Source organism: Paroedura picta, chromosome 10 (genome assembly GCF_049243985.1).
Source record: "Paroedura picta isolate Pp20150507F chromosome 10, Ppicta_v3.0, whole genome shotgun sequence".
In the NCBI taxonomy this organism is placed as follows: Eukaryota; Metazoa; Chordata; class Lepidosauria; order Squamata; family Gekkonidae; genus Paroedura; species Paroedura picta.
The window spans coordinates 5,145,305-5,168,990 of record NC_135378.1 but is presented as its reverse complement, the minus strand read 5'-3'; the positions used below and the strand labels follow the sequence as shown (position 1 = coordinate 5,168,990).

At 46.4% G+C, this 23,686-nt stretch overlaps 1 protein-coding gene across 1 annotated transcript in view; it reads right to left on the bottom strand.

Annotated features, from left to right (window-relative positions):
- The window catches only part of LOC143819680 (uncharacterized), a 126,815-nt gene extending 124,144 nt beyond the window's left edge, over positions 1-2,671 (bottom strand). The window contains exon 1 of the mRNA XM_077301572.1: positions 2,490-2,671. The gene's annotated coding sequence lies outside the window, so the exon portion shown is untranslated. The remainder of the gene's footprint in view (positions 1-2,489) is intronic.
- Positions 2,672-23,686: the final 21,015 nt, after the last annotated feature.

Here is a 23,686-nt window from a genome sequence, read left to right as displayed (position 1 = left end):
CCCCCACCACAGGCAGCTCTGTGGCTTCCCCGCCACCCGCCGAGTACAGGGACTCAATATATCAGCAATATACCCCCTGCCTGTCCATCAGGGCAGCCAACCAATCAGCTTTCTCCTAGCTTGAAAGGGAAAGCGATCTTTTTTAAAAAGTAAAACTTCTCCATTGCTATGCCTATGCATATAATCATAGATGCATAGTGCATAATTTAATGTTGGAAATTGGACACTTGAAGATGAGAGGAGGAGGAGGAAGAGGAAGAGGAGGAAGAGGAGGAGGAGAACAAGTAAAAGAAGAGTTGGTTCTTATATGCCACTTTTCTCTACCCGAAGGAGTCTCAAAGCAGCTTACATTCGCCTTCCCTTTCCTCTCCCCACAACAGACACCCTGTGAGGTGGGTGAAGCTGAATGAGCCCTAATATCACTGCTTGGTCAGAACAGCTTTATCAGTGAGCCCAAGGCTGCATGTGGGGGAGTGCAGAATCGAACCTGGCTCGCCAGCTTAGAAGTCCACACTCCTAACCACTACACCAAACTGGCTCTTTGTTAAGGTGACCAGATTTTAACATTGGTAAAGTAGGACGTCACTGACCGGGGAGGGGGGGTTGATTCACTTCATCTCTTGGAGAGGAAAATAATTGGCTCAGGGCAGTTTCCATCATTTTAAAATCACATAACATGATAGTAAAAGTACAATGTATCAACAGCACATATACTTCACACATTAAAACATTAAAATCATTACTTTCATTACTACATTTGTGGGTTGAATCATGATGTTTCCCACAAACACAAGCACAGAAACTCTGCAGACTTGTGTGCACATCTAGAAAGACCTCATCACCTCACAGGAGACCTTGGGGCTGCCTAGAAATCTAAATAAATAAATAAGCAGCTGCAGCTTTAGCAAGAAAAATCATGGGATGGGACTGATCACCTGAAAAATGGCTAGGGAAGTAGATTACATGGAAGGAAGTATACGCATGTTTAAATACACAGAGACACAGCAGATTAGTGGTGCAGCTAATGTATGAACTGAATGTGAATGACTGACACAGAACTGAGGAAAGTGTAATGGTTGAATGTTCTCTATTGGACACAACAACACTGGAGTCTCTGTGTTAATGCAGCCCCACAGCCAGGAAGATGTCCCAGTTAGCGATTCAAATTCAGTGCCCAAGATTCTACAGGTGGATTTAAAGAACCAAAGATGCTAGAACAGCTCCAATTAATCCCAAATTAAGGCAACTAATACATCTCAGTTTTCTTCTAATTTATGAAACCTGCAGCAGTAGTATGCTACTAGCTAGCATACATGTCACTGTTTCTGAACAAGTATCATCAACCATCCAAAACAACTAACTGTGGAAGAGCTGAAGCCTCAATTTCCTTTCCTAATGTTGTGTTTCATGCTCGTCATAGCTGCAATATTTTTTACAACTGTGGAATAATTTTCAGCAAGCAACTTCCTTTTGTTACCTGTTGCATAGTTAGTGTACAAAGCATTCATGGAAAGAATTAAGATATTTTGCTATTTAATACGTCAGTGAGGCACAAGAGGCTGAGATCAGAAAAACACATACTTTTCTAACAATAAGTTTAAGGTAACAGTTTTCAAACTATATAATGGTAAATTAAAAGGGATTAAAATCAAGAAAAAATCAGTGTATAGTTTTGTTTTAGGAACACAATCGATTATCCAGAAAAAGAAAGGAATCACAGAATTCTGAAGAGATTCAGATGAGTAGCCCTCTTGGTCTGAAGTGGCACAATAAAATCAGAGTCCAGCCGGGCACCTGCTCGCACTCTCTTGCCTTGAATAAATCTTTGTTGGTCTTAAAGGTGCTCCTGGACTCTGATTTTACAGAATTCTGAAGTGAGTGATCTTTATTGGCATCCACAAATGTCACAATCTCAAGCTCAGAACATTTTTTTTTGGTCAACTCAGCCAACTGGCTTATAATCAGATCAAAACAAACCTGGAAAATGCCATACCTATGTAAAGAAGCACATCAACAGCCCATGCAGGCAGGCTGTCAATCACATGCAGTTAACATGCATGTATTTATTTCCTACTGTATGTAGGAATTTTATCTTGTGAAAAGTAATTAGAATACAAGGCAAAATTACACTTAAGTGGATAAGGATATGCATGTGGAATATGGCCACTCTACATTAAGAGCAAGATAAAGAAGGCTATGGATGGGAGGAGAGTAGGTAGAGAAAACATGCTGGGGCAGTGTTAATTGTTTCTATCAGGAGTCACTTCGGGAAGGGTGGGAGAAGCAAGTGAGGGCACCTGGGGAAAGCAGTGTGGGACAGAGGAGTGAAGAGAGGGGGGCGTGTTTCCTATCCCTCCCCCCAGTTCCCACAGCTTCACCAGCCACAGGTTGGTGGAGGGGGAGAGACTGTGGGTGGGAGGGGCACAGGGGCTCCTCCCTCAGCCCCGCACCAGCTGCCCACCCGCCTGCCCTTCCTGACAAGAACTCACCCAACAAACTTGCTGTTGCCACTTCTGCACGAGCCGCCACCGGCTGCTTCCCTCGCTCTCTCCCGCTCCTGTGCCCGGAATGAGCTCCCTCTCCTTCTCCCTCTCCCTCACTCGACAAGCTTGCCTGCTTTCCTCCGAACTCTCTCGAGAAGCTGAGCCTCAGCTGCTCTGAGCTGCCAGTGTACGCCTTGCTGGAGAAGCAGGGAGGCGGAGAAGCCCGGGCAGTCACTATAGCAACTGCCAAGCGCAGGGCCTTCTGGGAGGCGAGGAAGCTGGTGGAGGGGCGGGCGGGCAGGCGCAAGCAGCCAACAGAAGCTGCGCTGCTGTCCTCCTGAAGGGCTCACCTCTGGGTTCCCCTCAAGAAAATCACCCGTAAAATTTTAAGGTGACCAGATTTTAAGAGCAGCTAGCAGGAATTTTGAAGACTAGGGCGGGACACTTGACTACTTCCTCAAAGGCGGGTGTGTCCCGCGGAAGTTATTTACTCTTTGTGTGCCAACTGGTGGGTGGGAATATGTTTTGTTCTGCGTCTATGGACCAACACGTATTCGTTGCTCCAGGCAGTTTGCTACAAAAAAAAGGCCCTATTCCAGGGAGAAGGGAAATGGAGGCGGGCATGAGGGCAGACACTGGAGATGGAGATCACGCTACTTCTGACCACTTCGGTTACGCACAGTCATTTCACTAGTGGTTGTTGGTTGCTCTCCTCCCGCTCATGCAACATAGTTGGGGAAATCCACTTTTTGCAATTCCCCAACTACTGCTTTAAAATGGAGGATGTAGCTGCTAGTTTGCTGCTGGAACTTTGGATGCTGACAACGTCGTGTAAAACATCCAAAACAAAAGCATCTGCAAGATACCTTTCTCTACATTTTCTGGGTGTGGAATGGCCATCAGAGTCACACAAATTTCACTTGCCTTGAACAGACACAATGCCCACCCCTTTGCAACAGATGCTACGGATACTGGCATGGAATCTTTGTTTCCCAATGTGGCAGTTCTGTTAAATTATAGGAACACATTTTAAGGAAACTTGTGGAAGAAAAGAGGAAAGAATAATACAGAACATGAAAGACCAAGATATTAGGCTTGCAGGAAGAGCACACCACCTGTCCTTCACTTGCCCATCCTCTCATATTAATCCCACCCCCACCCCCACCCTGGGTCTCTATCGCTCTTGTGGGAAAGGGTCTGTCATTATCTCTGAAGTGTCTTCATTGCCCCCCTCCCCAATTCCTCTTTAGATGTCTCCTTGGCTGGGATGCCTGCAGACCTCTGACAGTAGCTAAGCAGCTGGCACACCACAGACACGGCCACCCTCATGCTCATAATCAATGCTTTGTTGCTTTGTACTCTTCCATCTGTGGCCGGCATCCACCTGTTGCCTCCTCACTTCTATTATATGTGTCGGTCTGGAAGGCAAGCCAAGCCATGTTCCTTCATGGAGGGAGGGGGGCTGGGCAAGTAGCTCACAATAGATTCGGGGGTTGCGATGACGGCACGTGATTAGCAACTCCCGCCTTCTTCCAGGAATGGAGTATGATCTTGTTTGTTCTAGAAGAGTAACAACAGGGCTGTCCCTGGGGCTGTCCTCCATGATGACTGCTTGGGATCATCACTGACTATTATTGACTATTGAAATTATTGCCAGTAGTGAGGGGGGAACCACAGCTGCAATGCCAGGTTCCCAGTGCTCCTGCAGACAAACTGTTGTCCAGAAACATCCAGACGTCTCTATGAGCCCTGGCAGGGAACGTTCCTCCCTCACTAGCTGCATTCAGTGGCTCCATGTGCTACGCTGTTGCATGATACAGAGCTATGGAAGAGGGGACAATGATATTAGTAACCAGCTAGCCTTCTGGGGGGGGGGGATGATTGCTCTACAAGAACTGAGTAGGCATTTTTACTGTTTTTATTATTTTACTAGGGGCCATTACATTCAGGAATACAATGAACGCTATATTGGAATCCGAGTCCAGTAGCACCTTTAAGACCAAGAAAGATTTATTCAAGGCGTGAGCTTTCGAGTGCAAGCACTCTTCGTCAGACTATGATCTTCTTACATGACATAGCAAAAATCAATTCTGTTACATCAGTAGACTGTGTCACAACCAAATACAGCCAATGATAATCCTTTGTTAAAACAGCCAAACAATCCCCTAGAATTCAGTGTACTTTACACAGGGAGAACCAAACTGCCTTTTATTAGTGATCAAAGGTTTCCTTTCCATATGTTGCTTGCTCCATCCGTCTCCATACAACTGTGAAACATTCCTGCCAGGGAATTGCTGGTAACTATTCCAAGGCCAGGGAGTCAAACTGAGGGCCATTTCGCACAGCTTCAAAGTAGCACAATAGTTGCTATTTGGAAACGCTACTAATTTGCCATAACCCATGACGTCGTAGACAATCTGCAACAATCCTGAAACCAATCAGCAAAAAGCGCTTCGTTGTGGCGCTTTCAGGGGAATCCAGAAAAGTGGATTCACCCTCCGGATAGCGATACACTCCTGCAACCAATCTGCAACAGTAGCGCTAAAGACCTGTGCGTTACCATTGTTGCTGGTTCTTCAAAGTCCCTCCCCCTGGCTCTCTCCTCCAAACTTCCGGCGAAGCGATCGCCATTTTTTTTTCTCCGAGCGAGCGGGGATAAACGCACCGGCGAGCCTCTTTCTGTTTAGAGGCTTCCCTGGCTTCAGTCCTTCACCTTTAGTCACTAAGCACAAACCACTGAAAAGCCCGTTTGCTGAAATAAAGTCCCTTTATTTTTTACAAATAAATTCAGCCGAAAATCGGGCCCGTGAGAGGGGGGGGATTTTTTTTTTATCACTCGAGGCAGCGTGCAAACGATCATACAATCAAACGACAGCTCACATTAGGCAGCTGGATGGGTCTCTCCGTAGCAACAAATCTACCTAGATTCGTTGCTATGGGTCGTTTTTTTTTTTTAAAAACCTTTCTTAAAGGGAAAGGGGCTGTTTGGGAGCATGCTAATGGCTGCCCATTGGCTGCTTGACGGCCAGGGGCGGGACGAGCTTGGCAATAGCGCTTCCTTTCTAGCGATTTCTGCCGAGACCGGAAGCCTGTGGGAAACGCTAAAAAACGCAACTGATTCCACTACAAAGGCAGGTATGCATAACGACGAATTCCACTATTTTAAATGGCGATTTTTCATTCCGCAAACAATTTGCAACAAAGATCCCTGTGCGAAAAGGCCCTCAGAATTCCATTATATTGCCATATCTTACAGTCACATTATCACAAATAAAATAAATAATGAGGAATTTGGATACACAAGTTGAACAAGGTTAGCATGAATAGTGAGATAAAAACCTTTGTCCTTGAGTCCAGGGTATGTCATAGTATTGAGTTTTGTAATAACTTGCATTTCTGCAATCTCCCTTTCTAGCCTGTTCTTGAAGTTCCTTTGCAATACAACAGATACTCTCAGGTCCATTATTGAATGTCCTGGAAGGTTGAAGTGTTCCCCCACAGGTTTTCCAATTTTGTGGTTTTTGATGTCAGACTTGTGCCCATTAATTCTTTGGCATAGGGTTTGACCTGTTTGCCCTATGTAGAGAACAGGGGAGCATTGTTGGCACTTGAGGGCATATACTAAGTTGGAAGATGAGCAGGTGTATAGGCCTTTGATGGCGTAGGTGATGTTAGGTCCAGTAACTGTGGCACTGGAGTGTATATGGCTGCACAGTTGGCATCTGGGTTTGTTGCAAGCTCTAGTACCAGTGTCCATGTTCTCATGAACTGCTGCATTGAAGAGTGAAGAGTTGTTTGAGATTTCTGTGTGAAAGAAAAGGTTTACCCCCCAGTGCTTGGGAAAGAGAACTGTCATTATCCAGTAGGGGTTGTAAGTCACTGATGATGTGTTATACTGTCTTGAGCTGAGAGCTCTATGTAACCACTAGTGGTGTTCTGTTGTTTTCTTTTTGGGGTCTGTCTTCTAACAGGTTTTCTCTTGGTATCCTTCTGCCTTTGTTAATCTGTTCCTTGACCTCACTGGCTGGGTATCTTAGTTCCAAAAAGGTTTGTTGTAGATCATTTAGATGGGAATCTCTGTCCGTGGGATTGGAGCAGATGCGATTGTAACGTAGGGCCTGGCTGTATACAATGGATAGTTTGGTATGTTCAGGATGGTAGCTGGAGGCATGCAGGTATGTTTGCCGGTCAGTAGGCTTTTGGTATAAGGTGGTCTCTAGGCATCTATTGTTTATTTTTACAGTAGTGTCCAGAAAATGTATTTCTTGCATAGATTGGTTCACTGTCAGGTTAATTGTGGGGTAAAAGTCATTGTATGCCTGGTGGAAAGTATCCAGGGCTTCTTTACCATGTGTCCAGACGATAAAAATGTCATCAATGAATCGCAGGTATATGAGAGGTGTGAGTGGGTGAGTATTCAGGAAGCATTCTGAAGGTCTGCCATGAAGATGTTCGCATATTGAGGCGCCATGCGGGTGCCCATGGCTGTGCCATTGATCTGAAGGAAGTGGTTATGGGTGAGAACAAATTGGCACAGTTTGGTGGCTGGGTCAGCTATGGTGTTGTTAGAAATTGTATTCCCGATGGCTTGTAATCCATCTTTGTGTTTGATATTAGTATATAGGGACTCCATATCCATGGTGGCTAAAATGGTGTTCTCTGGAAGGTTGTTCAAAGACTGTAGTTTCCTCAGGAAGTCTGTGGTGTCTTGAACATAACTAGGAGCCTTGATGGCCTAGGGCAGGGGTAGTCAAACTGTGGCCCTCCAGATGTCCATGGACTACAATTCCCAGAAGCCCCCTGCCAGCATTCGCTGGCAGGGGGCTCCTGGGAATTGTAGTCCATGGACATCTGGAGGGCCGCAGTTTGACTACCCCAGGCCTAGGGCCTTAGAACAGAGTCCATATAGCCAGATATGTTAGATTGGAGTCAGTGGTGGAAAAACCCTGCGGACAGCCTACCCCTGGAGAGGCTTCAGGTAGCTGTTAGGGAACTCACTGGCAGGGGCAGTTCTCACGCAGCAGGGATCTGAAGACTCTGAGCCGCGGAGGGAAGGAGAAGGAGAAGGGGGTGGTCAGGGTGGGGGATGGAAGGCAATTGGCTGGACATGGACAAAATTGAAAGGGTACAGAGAACAGCAACAAGAATGACCAAGTCCTATGAGGAAAAGGCTGAGGAACTAGCAAATGCTGGCAGGGGCTCATGGGAATTGTAGTCCATGGACATCTGGAGGGCCGCAGTTTGAGTACCCCTGCCCTAAGCCAACCTTCCAGAGCCATCCTGGAGATGGAATATGACAGGATTGGGCCACCCTCTTTGGGAGCCCCTAAACGTGGACCCCTTGGACCAATCATTATGGAATTTGGAGGAGAGTCAGGGAAGAACCTCTTGGAGCTACCCTGAAGGTGTGGAGGCTCAAATGAAAATTTAATGCAATTTTCTTATAGTTGCTGCCATATTTGACGTCTCCTTTTGTTGGAATTAGAATTCATCCAGGCAGCATGCAACTCTAGTGCTACCTGAAGCTTGCCTAAAATCCCACCCAACAGAGTATTCTGTCTGTCTCTGTGTGTGTTTGTGTGTATGTGTGTGCATGCACATTCATGTGTGTGAAGTGTTGTCACAGCTGACAGGGCAATTCCAGCAAAGGGCTTTCAAGACAAGGGAGAAGCAGAGTTGGGTTGCTACTGCCTTCCTCTGCAGAGTCTTGCTTCGTGGTCTCCCTTCCTAGCACCAACCCTGCTCAGCTTCCAAGATCGAACAAGATCAGGCCATGCCATGCCTGCCTTCCCTCTCAGCAGAGAACTAAAAGGCACCTCAGCCCTTAGAAGCCATGTACATCCACTCCCCACCTGCCTACCATATTAAAATGTAACTTTTGGGGACCTTAGTGGGAGGACAAAAATCTGATGATTACTATTTTACTACCAATTTTAAAAGGCATTTTTAAACTATCCCTAGAAAGCAAAATCAGCACAGTGATTTACCAGGAAGAACTACCAGGAACAAAGGCTGCCCTTGGTTAAAGAATTATTTGGTGAGGATGAATCAAATTATATAGAGTTCACAGCCCCGGGTTGAGAAAATCCTGGACATTTTGTGGCAGAGTCTGAGGAGGGGCTATAATGTCACAGTCCACACACACCCTCCCCTCCAAAGCAGCCATTTTATCCAGGGAGACAGATTTGTATCATCTGGGGCTCAGCTGTAATTCTGGGAGATCACCAGGTACCCCCTGGAAACTGACAGCCCTAAAACGACCCCCTGTTCTGTTTTCTTCTGACTAATAATTAAAACAGAAAGAAAAGTCCCACACAGAATACCAGATAAATTCTTTTTGAAATTTCAGCAGGCTTCACCATCTTTTCCAAAATCACAAGATATAGATATTAACATGCTTTTTGAAATAATAAACATGTTTTTCAGAAAAGAATTCAAAAGACTCCAGAGTCATATAAATTAAAAATATTACAAGGTTTTGGACAGTGATGGGCAGGCTTTTACTATTAGAAAGACGCACTCAGGAGGTCTCTGGACTGAATATCTGGGGCCATTCCGCACTCGTTCAAAATTGCACAATGGTTACAAATTGAAATTGCTACTGTTTTGCTGTTATGCACAATATCATTGACAATCTGCAACACTCCTGAAACCAATCCGCAAAAAGCGCTTCGTTGTAGTGCTTTCTGGGAAATCCCAAAAAGTGGATTCACCCTCCGGAAAGCGCTACACTCTTGCAACCAATCTGCAACACTAGCGGGAAAGTTCTGTGCGTTACCATTGTTGAGGTTTCTGCAAAGTCCCTCCCCCTAGCTCTCTCCTCTGATCTTCCGGCGAAGCGATTGCCATTTTTTTTCTCGGAGCGAGTGGAGATCAATGCACCGGCGAGCCTTTGTTTACCCAGCGAGGCTTCCCCGGCTGCAGTCCCTCCCCAGAGCTGTTTAAAGTCACCAAGCACCAAGCAACACACAACCCCGTTTGCTGGTTTATTTTCTCTTTATTTTTCACTCTATTTTCGGCCGAAAATCGCAGATTCGTTGCAACGTGTGTTTTTTTTTTAAACCTTCCTTAAAGGGAAAGGGGCTTTTTGGGAGCATGATAGCGGCCGCCCATTGGCTGCTTGACGGCCAGGGGCGGGACAAAGCTTGGCAATATCGCTTCCTGGCTAGCGATTTTTGCCGTGACCAGAAACCTGTGGGAAATGATAGAAACGCAACTGGATTCCACTACAAAGGCAGCACGAATTCCACTATTTAAAATGGCGTTTTTTCGTTCCGCAACCAATTTTGCTACATAGATCCTGTTGCAGAATGGCCCCTGGAGTTTCCTTTTCTTATTGCCTTCTGTGCAGTAAGTTCCTGTAAGCTCATGAGAACAGGTCACTTGAAAGCATTGAGAGCATTGATTACAAGGCCAGATTAAATAGATTAGCTTCTAATTCTGACAAAATGCTTATGAAATCTTTCATCCTCCAGCCTGGGCCTTCAATAGGCTATTTTTACAATGACCCCTCTCAAAATAAGCAGGCAAATATTACGGCTGGTTTTCAAGGTCAGTGCCATGCTTATCCTCTTGCACATTTTTGCAAAGTGTATGTCATGCGTTCCATTGTCTCTCTTCTGTCTCTACTTTCAGACTGTGCTTTATTTCAGAATTCTAATCAGCAGGCTTTCTATTTTACTGTTTAAAAAAACAAAGTTTGAGTACAGACGCACCGTTTAAACCAACAAAGTCTAATTTTGGGTATAAACATTTGTGTGCACACACACTTCATCCGATACAATAGATGTATGAACAGAAATACATATTATGCATGCCAAATATACATATAGATACTGAATATTGTCTTCTGTTTGTCTTAGTTTTAATGTGTTTTTTTAACCTTCATTGGGCTGTGATATTTCCAGCTGTTAATTGCTCCCCCTCCCAACCATTCCATTGAGATAAAATTCTCAGGGGTTCTACCCCTTCATCCAAGGGGGTAAAGGTAAAGGTAAAGGCATCCCCTGTGCAAGCACCGAGTCATGTCTGACCCTTGGGGTGACACGCTCTAGCGTTTTCATGGCAGACTCAATACGGTGTGGTTTGCCAGTGCCTTCCCCAGTCATTACCGTTTACCCCCCAGCAGCAAGCTGGGTACTCATTTTACCGACCTTGGAAGGATGGAAGGCAGAGTCAACCTTGAGCCGGCTGCTGGGATTGAACTCCCAGCCTCATGGGCAAAGCTTTCAGACGGCTGCCTTACCACTCTGCGCCACAAGAGGCTCTTTCCAAGGGGGTACCTCATCGCAAACATTCTGTTTCTACTCTGGGGCCTGTTCATTTGTGCCACATATGCCTGTATGAGAAGGTGCCCATGACTGGTGGAGGCACAGGGAGCAGTCCATCCTGGCTCTCACACAGCAACCTCCACCTATACTTGAGATCAGGTGCACACACCACGAGCTGATGCCTATGTGTGCAAAGCAGGTCAAAGACAGAGCCACATTTACCTCTTCCCCTTTGCATGGCTATTTGTGGGGTATAAGGCTTCCATTCAGAGATGGGAAAGGAAGTCAGTGATCTACAATATGATCTACTGTGGACGAAGGGTCTTTCCTGCAATGTTTCCCGGCAATTCTCTCACCAGACAAAACCACTTCTCTTTATTCCTTTCCCAAGGGGGTTCCATGGAGTCATCAAGCTTGTGATGGATTAACGGGGACTCTTTCATCATATGGAATGTTGCCATGACTCTGAAACAAAAAAGACACAATATCATATCCTTGGCATCAGGGGGGGAAATGCCTTCTGTGCAGGCTTTCTACTGGTTTCCCTTGTTTAGCCTGTAGGGATTAGGATTTTCAAGATATAGGATAGCCCTCTTCCTCTTAAAAAGCCTTATTAAGTAAAAAGTTTGAGATAGCTTACAAGGTTTTTATTAGCCAAAGAATAAATCTTGCCTTTGATTCCAATATAATGGTTGGGCAGCACTTACTTATAACAAGTCCTTTGCCTTGAGGCTCAAAGAGGGACATGAAAAATAAACATTAACATTAATTCAAACCCAAGTACTCTGTAACCTGAAGCCTGAATAGACCAGACTCGTTTGAACTGGGAAGGTGAGCAGGGTTGGCCATGGTTAGGGCCCGAAGGGGAGACCACGAATAGAATCATCTTTAACCGTTCCTGCGGAGCGGATTAAATAATCGGTTAAGGGCACCGATCGAGGGCCCTGTCCATGATGAGGAAGGGTGCCGATAGGCCCCTTCCCCTAGACTGACAATCGTAGGGCCCAATCTGCAAGGGCAAAGCTCCGATTGTCAGTCCAGCAGCAAGGGACCAATCCCGATCCGCCCCCCATCGACTGCGCTCGCTGCAACCTCGCTGCTGCCATTCCTTTGATTGCTGGCCACCAGGCAGCTCATCACCGCCCTCCAACTCCAGCCGCCCCAGCGCCCGCGCCCGTCGCCCCGCAGCCGCTCACTTGCCGACGCCTCCAAGAGGCCAGCCGCGGCCGGCAGCGCCCGCTGCTGCCACCCGCCACAGCTACATGTGGCCGGCTCCCCGCTGAACCTCGCCCGCCCCGGAGAACTTGCGCTGAGCCCGCTGCCTGCCTCCTGCCCTCCGAGCCCGCAAGCTGCCTACTGCCTGCAGCGCATTCCTGCCTGACATTCGGAAAACAGGTAGCCCACGGCCCGGTGGCACCCACTCACCGCCACTTTACGGCCTGCTCACCGCCCGGCCTCCAATCTGTCCCCGCTGCGCCGCGACACTCCAACGCCCCGCTAGCGCCCGCTGTCTTAAAATTACAGTGGGCTCTATTTCTAGTAGAAACATAGAGTTAGAAGGGGCCATACAGGCCATCAACCCCGTGCTCAACACAGGTTCAGCCCAAAGCATCCTAAACTAAGCATCCAAGAAAAGTGTGTATCCAATCTTTGTTTGTAGACTGCCAGTGAGGGGGAGCTCACCACCTCCTTAGGCAGCTTATTCCACTGCTGAACTACTCTGTCTACTCCTGATATCTAGCCTTTCCTGATATCTAGCCTGGGCGACTTCAATTTCCCAGATGTGTGCTGGGAAACGAACTCTGCGAAGCGTCCTCAGTGATGCAACTTTCTGACCTGCCTGGCTGACAATTTCATTTATCAAACGGTAGATGAACCCACAAGAGGTTCAGCCATACTGGACTTAATACTGACCAACAGGCAAGAGTTGGTGGATGAGGTGAAGGAGGTGGGGACCCTAGGGGGAAGTGACCATGTCCTCATAGAATTCCATTTGAGATGGGGGGGCAAGGAAGCTGGTAGCCAGACGCGGATGTTGGATTTTCGTAGGGCAAACTTTAATAAACTCAGAGACATGAGTGTCATACCATGGATGAGAATGCTGGATGGGAAGGGAGCATGTGAAGGTACAGTGCTACTCAAACAAGAGCTATTGCATGCTCAATCCATGACTATCCCAGAAAGACGAAAACACTGCAGGAGCTCCAAGAAGCCTATTTAGATTAACAGAAAACTTAAAGAGGAACTAAGAAAGAAAAGGGAAATGTTCAGGAAATGGAGGGAAGGACAGAGCTCTAAAGAAGAGTACGTACATTTTACAGTTTAAGCAGAAGGAATCAGCACCTATTTTACATCTGTATTTTCCCACAGGTCAAAGGCTTTAGGCACATCTAGAGATGGCAGTAGACAAAGGATAGTGTCTGGGTGGCAGGTTGACATGGACAGAGAGGTTGTCAAGAGGCATTTAGCTGCACTGGATGAGTTCAAATCCCCTGGTCCAGATGAAATGCACCCGCCAGTGCTCAAAGAACTTTCTGGAGAACTTGCAAAACCCTTGTCCATCATCTTCGGGACCTCTTTAAGGACTGGAGATGTCCCAGAGGAGAGGAAGAGAGCAAACATTATTCCGATCTTCAAAAAAGGGAGGAAAGATGACCCGGGAAACTACAGACCAGTGAGTCTGATGTGGGGAAGATAATGGAGCAGATATTAAAGGGAATGATCTGCAAACATCTGGAGGACAATTCGGTGATCCAAGGAAGTCAGCATGGATTTGTCTCCAACAGGTCCTGTCAGACCAATCTGGTTTCCTTTTTTGACCAAGTAATAGGTTTGCTGGATCGTGGAAATTCGGTTGACTTTACTTGGATTTTAGTAAAGCTTTTGATAAGGTTCCCCATGATGTTCTGATGGATAAATTGAAGGACTGCAATCTGGATTTTCAGATAGTTAGGTGGATAGGGAATTGGTTAGAGATCCGCACTCAAAGAGTTGTTGTCAATGGTGTTTCATCTGACTGGAGGGAGGTGAGTAACGGGGTACCTCAGGGCTCGGGGCTCGGCCCGGTACTTTTTAACATATTTATTAATGATCTAGATGAGGGGGTGGAGGGACTAGTCATCAAGTTTGCAGATGACACCAAATTGGGAGGACTGGCAAATTCTCCAGAAGAAAGAGACAGTGTTCAATGAGATCTGAACACAATGGAAAAATGGGCAAATGTGAACAAAATGCAATTTAATATAGATAAGTGTAAAGTTCTGCATCTGGGTCAGAAAAATGAAAAGCATGCCTACTGGATGGGGGATACGCTTCTAGGTAAAACTGTGTGTGAATGAGACCTTGGTGTACTTGTGGATTGTAAACTAAACATGAGCAGGCAGTGTGATGCAGCGGTAAAAAAGGCGAATGCCATTTTGGGCTGTATCAACAGGGGCATCACATCAAAATCACAAGATGTCATAGTCCCATTGTATACGGCAGGTGAGATTTGGTTTCTGGGACCATGGGATAGGCTTTCTTGAGGAAGGCCTACTAGCACCTGATGGACTGCACTTATCAAAGCTGGAGAAGAATGTGTTTGGCAGGAACCTGGGGAGATTCATCAGGAGAGCTTTAAACTGAAGCCACAAGGGGAAGGAGACATTCAATATAGGGAGTGTAAGGAAGGAGACCGATCGGGGGCAGCCCAACCAGGAAGGCCAGCTCATAGGGAACCAAAAGTAAAAGGATTCAGATGCCTTTATACTAACGCCCGAAGCATGGGCAATAAGAAGGAAGAGCTAGAACTTCTCATGCTGATGGAAAGGTATCACAAGATGTCATAGTCATATACGGCACTGGTCAGATCACACCTGGAGTACTGTGTGCAGTTTTGGAGGCCTCACTTCAAGAAGGACGTAGATAAAATTGAAAGGGTACAGAGGAGAGCGACAAAGATGATCTGGGGCCAAGGGACCAAGTCCTATGAAGATAGGTTGAGGGACCTGGGAATGTTCAGCCTGGAGAAAAGGAGGTTGAGAGGGGACATGATAGCCCTCTTTAAGTATTTGAAAGGTTGTCACTTGGAGGAGGGCAGGACGCTGTTTCTGTTGGCTGCAGAGGAGAGGATGCACACTAATGGGTTTAAACTTCAAGTACAACGATATAGGCAAGATATCAGGAAAAAAAATTTCACAGTCAGAGTAGTTCAGCAGTGGAATAGGCTACCTAAGGAGGTGGTGAGCTCCCCCTCACTGGCAGAATTCAAGCAAAGGTTGGATACACACTTTTCTTGAATGCTTTAGGATGCTTAGGGCTGATCCTGTGTTGAGCAGGAGGTTGGACTAGATGGTCTCTGTATGGCCGCTTCCAACTCTATGATTCTATGATTCTATTCTAAAAACCGTCCCTTGAAAAAGCTGTGAGGGGAAGCGCATCAGGACTTGTGTGAAATAATAAGAATAAAATAATTACTGAAGAGAGAGGACTCTATATAAGTCCAATTTGGATGTAGTTCCTTGGCATTTTTAGGATAAGAAGTTCAAGTTCACCATCCCATTTTCAGGCCTCTGTGGCTATGAAAGTTCAGCAAAAGCCAAAGATTTCTGGGTAATTACTTTCTATTCCCCCTCCCCCAGGGACATTTTTGGACTTCAGCCATCATGTTTAATCCAGTCTTCAGAAACTAGCCCTCTGCTGGTTTATTTCATCCCACACAGAGCAACTAAGATCCCACACAGAGCAACTAAGATCTCGGCATCAGGGTGCCCCAAACCACACTGTGAGTCGTAACTGGCAGAGGCCCATTTTATGAGTTACAGTCCTGATTCTTCTTGACATGACTGGGGCTATAGTGTGTGTGACGAAATGCCCCCTTGCTATTTCAAAAGGACAGTTTTCTCCCTCTGGGCTGGGGGAGAGGGGCGGAGGGGCTGCTAAGCCCCTGTTTACCTTCCCATTCACATGTGAATTGACCTGGCCAGGAAGAAGGCACCTGGAGAGGGGGGGGGGGGGGGAGAGAAAGAGCTTCTTCTCCCCAGAATTCCTGGGGGAGGGGCTTCCTGGGGGACGGGGCAGGAGAGTCTATCTGATCCTGGGCACAGGAAGGAGGGGTCTTTGGCTGGAGGTCTTCGCCTGCTGATCATCAGGGAGGGAGCCTGCCCTTGGGAGAAGAGCTGAGCAGCCATCTTGGACGTGTGAGCAAAGCAATGAGAGACTCTGGGACCCCTTTAAGCAAAGGGGCCTGCCTGCATTGAACACCAGATAGGGGAGGTTTAGCAGAGGGACAGAAGGACTGCGTTTCATCCAGTTTCTTTTGGTCTCTTTTGCTTAACTCTCTGTACTGTGTTAAAGATCTGCTTTTTAAACCTGTTCTCTTAATAAATCTTTAAACCGCCCGTGGCGCCACGGGCGCCACGGACTAAATAATTTGTTAAGGGGCCTTGAGGTGGGCTTTGTCCGTGATGAGGAAGAGTCCGGATTGGACCCTTCCTCATGACAGACAATCGGAGGGACCAATCGGCAGGTGCGAAGCGCCTGCCGATTGGTCCCTCCGATTCCCAGCCCCAGCAACTGTGAGCCGCGCGCAGCGCGGCTCGCAGTTGCTCCCGGCCTGACACGAAGCGCGAAGCGCGGCTGCCGGAGGCTCCCTGCCTCGTGGCCTGGCGCGGCGAGAGGCGCGAAGCGCCTCTTGCCGCGCCAGCCCGCCGACGACGACAGAACGCCGCAGCCGCGACTCCGCTTTCTGCCAGCTCCTGCCGCTGCTGGCCGAGGAGCCGGACCTGCGCTGCCTGGCCTGGGTGCTTCACCAGAGGCCAGAGAGCGCCGCACATGCCGCCGACCAAGCCGCTGACGAGCAAGCCAGCCACCGATGCCACAGTAAGTGCCTAGCGCCCGCTGCATTTAGCTGCAGCGGGCTTGATTACTAGTCTTTTATAAATTGGAAGTGGGCCATGGTTCTCTGATCCACGTAGAGCTCCCCCGCCTCGGGAACGCTAACAGAAGTGCAAAGGGAAGACCCAGAGGGGTGGACCCTTGCAGGATCTCATCCCCCACAGTGCTCAGGAGCTGGGGCTGGGGGAGGCCACAGAGGCGAGGCCTCGGGTGTGTAAAGGGCAGCCAGTGGTCCTGGCTCTCCTAGCTGCAACCACCCTGTACGTCAGCCAGGTGGTGGCAGTGGTTACCCAGAGAGTTCATTTTACCACCTGCCTGGAGTTGGCAACCGGCCGGATCAGGGGGTGGGCAAGGACGGGACTGGGCCTGCAAGGCAGAGGCAGGCTGGTTCCACCACAGTGTGCACAAAAGGACTGATTAAATAATGTAAAATGGCTACAAATTGATAAGAAGCAAAACTTTTAAAACCACATGGGTGAAATCTGTTGAGACTCTCTCCTGAGCAATGCCCATGGAAAGGGATGGGGGTGCTCTGGAGCAGCTCCCATTTCACCTCGCTGGACCTTGGGCAAGAGGACTCCCCTTCATCCACTCAAGTGCAAAAAATAGCTTCTGCAGCTTTCCAAAGAAGTTTCTCTTTCAGCTCTTTATCAGGTTAATGTTATAATAATACTAATGATCCAAATCTTCATGCCCTAGATTTTCCAAGAGGGCAAATTACTTCATTTAACGTGCCCCAGAAAGCTACCACTACATCAGAAGGATGGAATGCCTCCCTTAAACTATAATGCCAATAATTGCCTTTGGACTTCCACACAAAGAAGGTTTTGGTCTTCAAGCTGTCTGGAAGGGTTTGTCTGTAATTGCTGTAACGTACAATCACTGCCGGAATGAAAGGGAAGATGACATGTGTTTGGAAAGTTCAATGAGAATAGTGCAAACAAGCCATGCCATTATCCACGAGGGTGAAGGAACCTCCTGTTCTGAACTGCAGCTTCACAGCAGAGATTGTTTAAAGGCACATGGGAAGCAGACATGTTGTGCCTAGAGAGGCAGACTGGCAGCAACTAGACCACTCAGAAAAAAATACCCCATGAAGCATCCACATTTAGTTAAACCCATTCAAGTCGCGATGATAAAATCATACCAGGAAACTAGGCTGAGAGTGTATTGTTTACTCATTGTTTACTCCAGTTCAGTCCATGAAATAGTTACATTTCACTTCCATGTGGACAACTGGAGCATTTTCGTGCATAGCGCATGAAGGCTGCTGTGCCTTCTATTAACCCAGTGGTTCTCAACCTGGAGGTCGGGACCCCTGTGGGGGTCGAATAACCCTTTCACAGGAGTCGTGGCAGGGCAAGCAGCTTGGCCAGGGGGGTGCCATCCACACAACAACCTTGCAGGGTATATCGAGATAGAGTGTTCGTCTGTCTGGAGCAGCAGAAAAGACCGAGAATGGCTTCATGGGACAAGAGGAAGCACTGAACTGAGAAACCCCAGGAAAAAAACAATTTATATACAATCACGAACCATGGATCTTCACGCCATTGGTCAGTTTCAGTTCAATTTCTGTGAAAGAACCCTTGCATAATTTCATGGTTGGGGACCACCACAACAGGAGGAACTGGATTAAAGGGTTTTGGCATTAGGAAGGTTGAGAGCCACTGGATTAACCCATTCAGTTGCAGCCCTTTTAAACTGGGAATGTGTGCCCTTGTCCTGGTGCCACCGCTGACTGTGCCCTGGACATTTCTCCAAGGAGGAACTGGAGCCGGATGGAGTCACAGGAATGTGAGCTTAGTCTCAGGAACGTGGGACATGCTAGGAAGCTCCTGGCATGAATTAAGGTGTGGTGGGGAAGGTGGACCTGCAAATAAAAGAAGCAATGAGCTGTAGTGCAGGCATCCGGAGTCCCAAGGCAGAAATTTTAGTATATGCTAGACAATGGAAAGGACATATTACTCCTAAAATCCAAGACTAGTTACTGAAAATAGAGGAAATGTATACTTGCGTAAAATTAACTGCAAACCATAACAATAATAAGATATAGAGAACCTGAATTCTATCTGGTCTAAGGTAAAGGTAAAGGTATCCCCTGTGCAAGCACCGAGTCATGTCTGACCCTTGGGGTGACGCCTTCCAGCGTTTTCATGGCAGACTCAATACGGGGTGGTTTGCCAGTGCCTTCCCCAGTCATGACCGTTTACCCCCCAGCAAGCTGGGTTCTCATTTTACCGACCTCGGCTTACTTCTTTACTGCCGACTTACTTCTTTAACTTGGCAAATCTCCTTTATCGCAGAGCGTTTTCGCTTGCGCAACTCAACGCCTTTCCATCCAAAGATTTGCCAAGATTCCTTTCGAAAATAGACTATATCCCTGTGAGTTAAACACTCCTGACACCATGCAACATATCTTACTGGATTGTCCCTTGTTTATTGTCCAGCGAAGGAATGTTATACCTCTTATACCCAAATGGAGAAATCATTCAAAAGACCTGATCTGCCAATTTTTGTTGAGCGATAAGGATGCCAATGTCACCTTTATTACGGCTGAATTTTTATCTTCAGTTTTTAAACTTAAACTGCTTGATGTATCTTGACTATCTCTGTTCATTTTGCTAATCTGCTTTATGCCAATAATGGTATTGTGTTTGTGTGTGTGTGTGTGTGTGTGTGTGTACTGACCTTGGAAGGATGGAAGGCTGAGTCAACCTTTAGCCGGCTGCTGGGATCGAACTCCCAACCTCATGGTCAGACAGCTTCAGACAGCATTTCTGATGCTTACCACTTTGCACCACAAGAGGCAATACAAAAAATATCAATGATAATATTGTAGTATGCGATTTGAGGATTTTTAAATTATTTTTATAATAGAGTCTTGTATTATGTACTTTTATTGTTTTTGTACATATAATGTCCCCTTTTATTAATTTTTTTTAAGACAGAGATTTTAAGGTTCATGCCCAGCCACCTGCAGGGAGGGGTAAACTGGCTCCTGCCCTTATGGGGAATGTTTTTGGTGGGCCACTCAAGGGCAGACTGGGAGGCTGAAAGAGGCCTGGGAAGAGCCATACCCCCTCACCCCAGGGAGGGCCCAAGAGCCCCTCGGAGCAAAAGAAAGCTTTGCTGGACCAAGTTGGAGACTCATTGCTCCTGCAGCTGCTGGCCTGGTGAGCCAACCAAGGGCAGCCAACCAAGGGCAAAGTGAGGCAGGCCCCACCCGCTCTGCCTGAGTGATGCTGGAGCATCAAGAATCCTAGAATCCTAAAGTTGGAAGGGACCTCCTGGGTCATCTAGTCCAACCCCCTGCACGATGCAGGACAGTCACATCCCAATCGCTCATCTACTGTAACCTGCCACCCTCTTGAACCTTCACAGAATCAGCCTCTCCGTCAGATGGTTATCTAGCCTCTGTTTAAAAATTTCCAAAGATGGAGAACCCACCACCTCCCAAGGAAGCCTGTTCCACTGAGAAACCACTCTAACTGTCAGGAACTTCTTCTGGATGTTTAGATGGAATTTCTTTTGAATTAGTTTTATTCCATTTGTTCTGGTCTGTCCCTCTGGTTCAAGAGAGACTAACTCTGCTCCATCCTCTGTATGACACCCTTTTAAATACTTGAAGATGGCCATCAGATCCCGTCTGTCATCTCCCCTCCAGGCTAAACAGACCAAGCTCCCCCAACCTTTCCTCATACGTCTTGGTCTCCAAACCCCTCTCCATCTTCGTAGCCCTCCTCTGGACACGCTCCAGTTTGCCTACATCCTAACTGGGGTGCCCAAAACTGAACACAGTACTCCAAAACAATATCAGAGTCCAGTGGCACCTTTAATACCAACAAAGATTTATTCAAGGTGTGATCTTTCCAGTGTAAGCACTCTTTCTCAGACTATGAATTGACCATAATGACAGTGGGAATATATAAGCAAATATAAGCTCATGCCTTGAATAAATCATTGTTGGTCTTAAAGGTGCCACTAGACTCTGATTTTGTTTTGTTGTGCTGTTTCAGACCAACATGGCTACCCACTTGAATTTCACAGTACTCCAAGTGAGGCGAACCAGAGCAGAGTAAAGCGGTACCATCACCTCCTGTGATCTGGACATGATCCTCCGTTTGATTCAGCCCCAAACCCCATTTGCCTTTTTAGCCACCGAGTCACACTGCTGACTCATGTTCAATGTATGGTCTACTAAGACTCCTAGATCCTTTTCACACTGGCTATCAGTCAAATTCTGGATCAGACTTAAGGTTCTGCTTATCACCTTTAAGGCCATGTGCAGTCTGGGCCCAGTGTACCAAAAGGGATCGCCTCTCTGCTTACACCCCACAAAGAGTTCTATGGTCCACCATCTCCAACTGGCTGGTGATCCCTCTCCCCAAGGAAACATGCTTGACCTCAACCAGGGCCAGAGCCTTCTCCATCCTGGGCCGCACCTGGTGGAGAAAAACAGGGAATAAAAACATATTCTTTTGCTTCTTCAGCCAGGTGGTGTCTGGGTTTCTGTACGTTTCAGACTGCAAATCTGATGACTAGACGGTCCCTCTAAATAGAATATATAAATTAGTTGTTAACAATTACATGCATGTGAAAGCCTATACTCAGAATTGGTCTTAAAGGTGCCTCTGGACTAAGGGTTTATTTGGCAGACCCGAAGCCGGATCTAGTGAGAAGCAGCTTCGTATAATTCATCTCAGTGTCTTCGGGGCCACAAGGTTGCCTCCATCTCAAAATCAATCTGAAAACCCAACTGAAATGTACCAAGATAATCCACTTCCTTGGTCTGGCAAAACCAAACAGAACAACCACCTTGGCTGACATTTCTTATGAAAAGTTTGTCCTGTGCCGGAGGAGCGGAGCCCTCATTTCCTAGCCCTGCCGTCTTTCCATCTCATTCATCACCGGGGTCTGATTTGTACATGGCATCACTCAGGATCGGGGCCTCTCCACAGCTGCTAATGCAAGTCAGATCCTGTCTTCAGAGACAAGGTCATGGGGAGATTAATTCCAAAGCTAATGAACATCTTGTTGTCATATAAATATGCTTCGTAAATAAGGTCCAGGAGAGAAGCAGATTATTTTTTCTCTGTTCTTTTTTCAACAGCTTTGTTTCTTGATAGAGAATCTGTTTCAAAGGTTTTCCAAGAAATGCTTTCATATTAATGAACTCCACATATACAATTAGCACGTATAACTTTGGCTACAGTTTGTGTTTAAGGAGCCATGCCTGCCCAGGAGTTCTTTGACAGAATGAGGTTTCTGCAAGAGAACTTCTAGGGGATTGTGCTGGAGGCTAAAGCGTTTGTGTGGCATCTCCTTCTTCATTCTCACACACTGGACCACAAAGGCAGCCCTTCTCCCTAGTCAACTGCTGAAATTCTCTTCAAACCTCCCAATATTCTCATCATAACAGTTCTGATTATCTTGAGTGGGCAAATACATTTTCAGATTCACTAGCAGAGATTATCTGGTGCTGGTATAACCAAAGGTCTCAGGGACTGGAGTAGCATCACAGCTCACTGTGAGAGAGAAAGAGAGAGACAGAGCAGGGACTTACTCTTAGTTTATTGTTTTGACAGGAGTCCAGTCTGCTCAGTATTCAAAGTTTTGTTAAATATTACAAATAAGAACACTTCCATGGCAAAGTGGGATTCGAACCTGGGTTTCCCAGGTCCTGGGGCTTATCTGCACTGGGCCTTTAAAGCTCATTGGGCTCAGTTTTATAAAAGCCATCTGCACTTGACCCCGATCCTGATCAGGTTTTTTTCTCCCATCTGCATTGCTCAGGATTGACAATCACGCTACGTATATGCTGGCATATCCAAAAGTGGGTTATCCTGCAGGCCCACAGAATGCAGGTCCACAGAACTCTCTTCCAGGTGCAAAAACATTGCATCGCAACCCCACCCCACCCTGGCCATGCTTCTAGCACCAACATTGCGCAGAGAGGTCTTTGCTGATTTGTTTGCTCCAGGCAGCAGTGGACCCTTTAATTTCCACTGCTGCCTAAAATCTGTCTGATCTTTCATACTGCTAAGCTGCTCCCTCTAATTTATAAATCCCCTTTAAGTAAGGTGACCAGATTTTAACATTGGTAAAGCGGGACACTATTGACCGGGGGGGAGGGTCTTGATTAAAAATTTGGTCTATATGGAGCAACAAAAAGTTTCATAGAATGCATAGAATGCAAAAATACTATTGTTATACTTATTTAATTTCAACATAAGTACAATATATATATATATATATATATATATATATATATATATATATATATATATATATATATATATATATATATATATATATATATATATATATATATATATATATATATATATATATATATATATATATATATATATGTATGTTTCAACATAAGTACAATTTTCCAGGTACCATTAGATGTCCCTCCAAAAGTGAGACAATCCGGTCACCTTACCTTTAAGTAATGAGAAAAGCATTCATACAAGAAGGAGTTACAAATCAGCCTACCTCCTGCTGCCTTGCTTGCGGGGGGGGGGGGGGTGGAGTTGCTCTGTCTTTCCAAGCTTGGTCATTTGTTTCTTAAACTGAGGAGGAGACATTGACCATCTTTCTTTGGGGGAAAATGTGAGAGAAAACACCAGAAAACCTGACATAGAGGCTTTGAATGCAATGTGTCTATGGTGGCTCATGAGTAAATGTATTTCCTTCCCCCTCCCCACAATCATTTTTTAAATAAAGTGTTTCCTGCAGGACTATTTATTTATTTATTTATTTATTTATTTATTTATTTTACTTTTGAACAACTCATATTTTTCATAAAATCATAGAATCAGAGTTGGAAGGGGCCATACAGGCCATCTAGTCCAACCCCCTGCTCAACGCAGAATCAGCCCTAAGCACCCTAAAGCACCCAAGAAAAGTGTGCATCCAACCGTTGCTTGAAGACTGCCAGTGAGGGGGAGCTCACCACCTCCTTAGGCAGCCTATTCTACTGCTGAACTACTCTGTTTTTTCGTGATATCTAGCCTATATCGTTGTACTTGAAGTTTAAACCCATTACTGCGT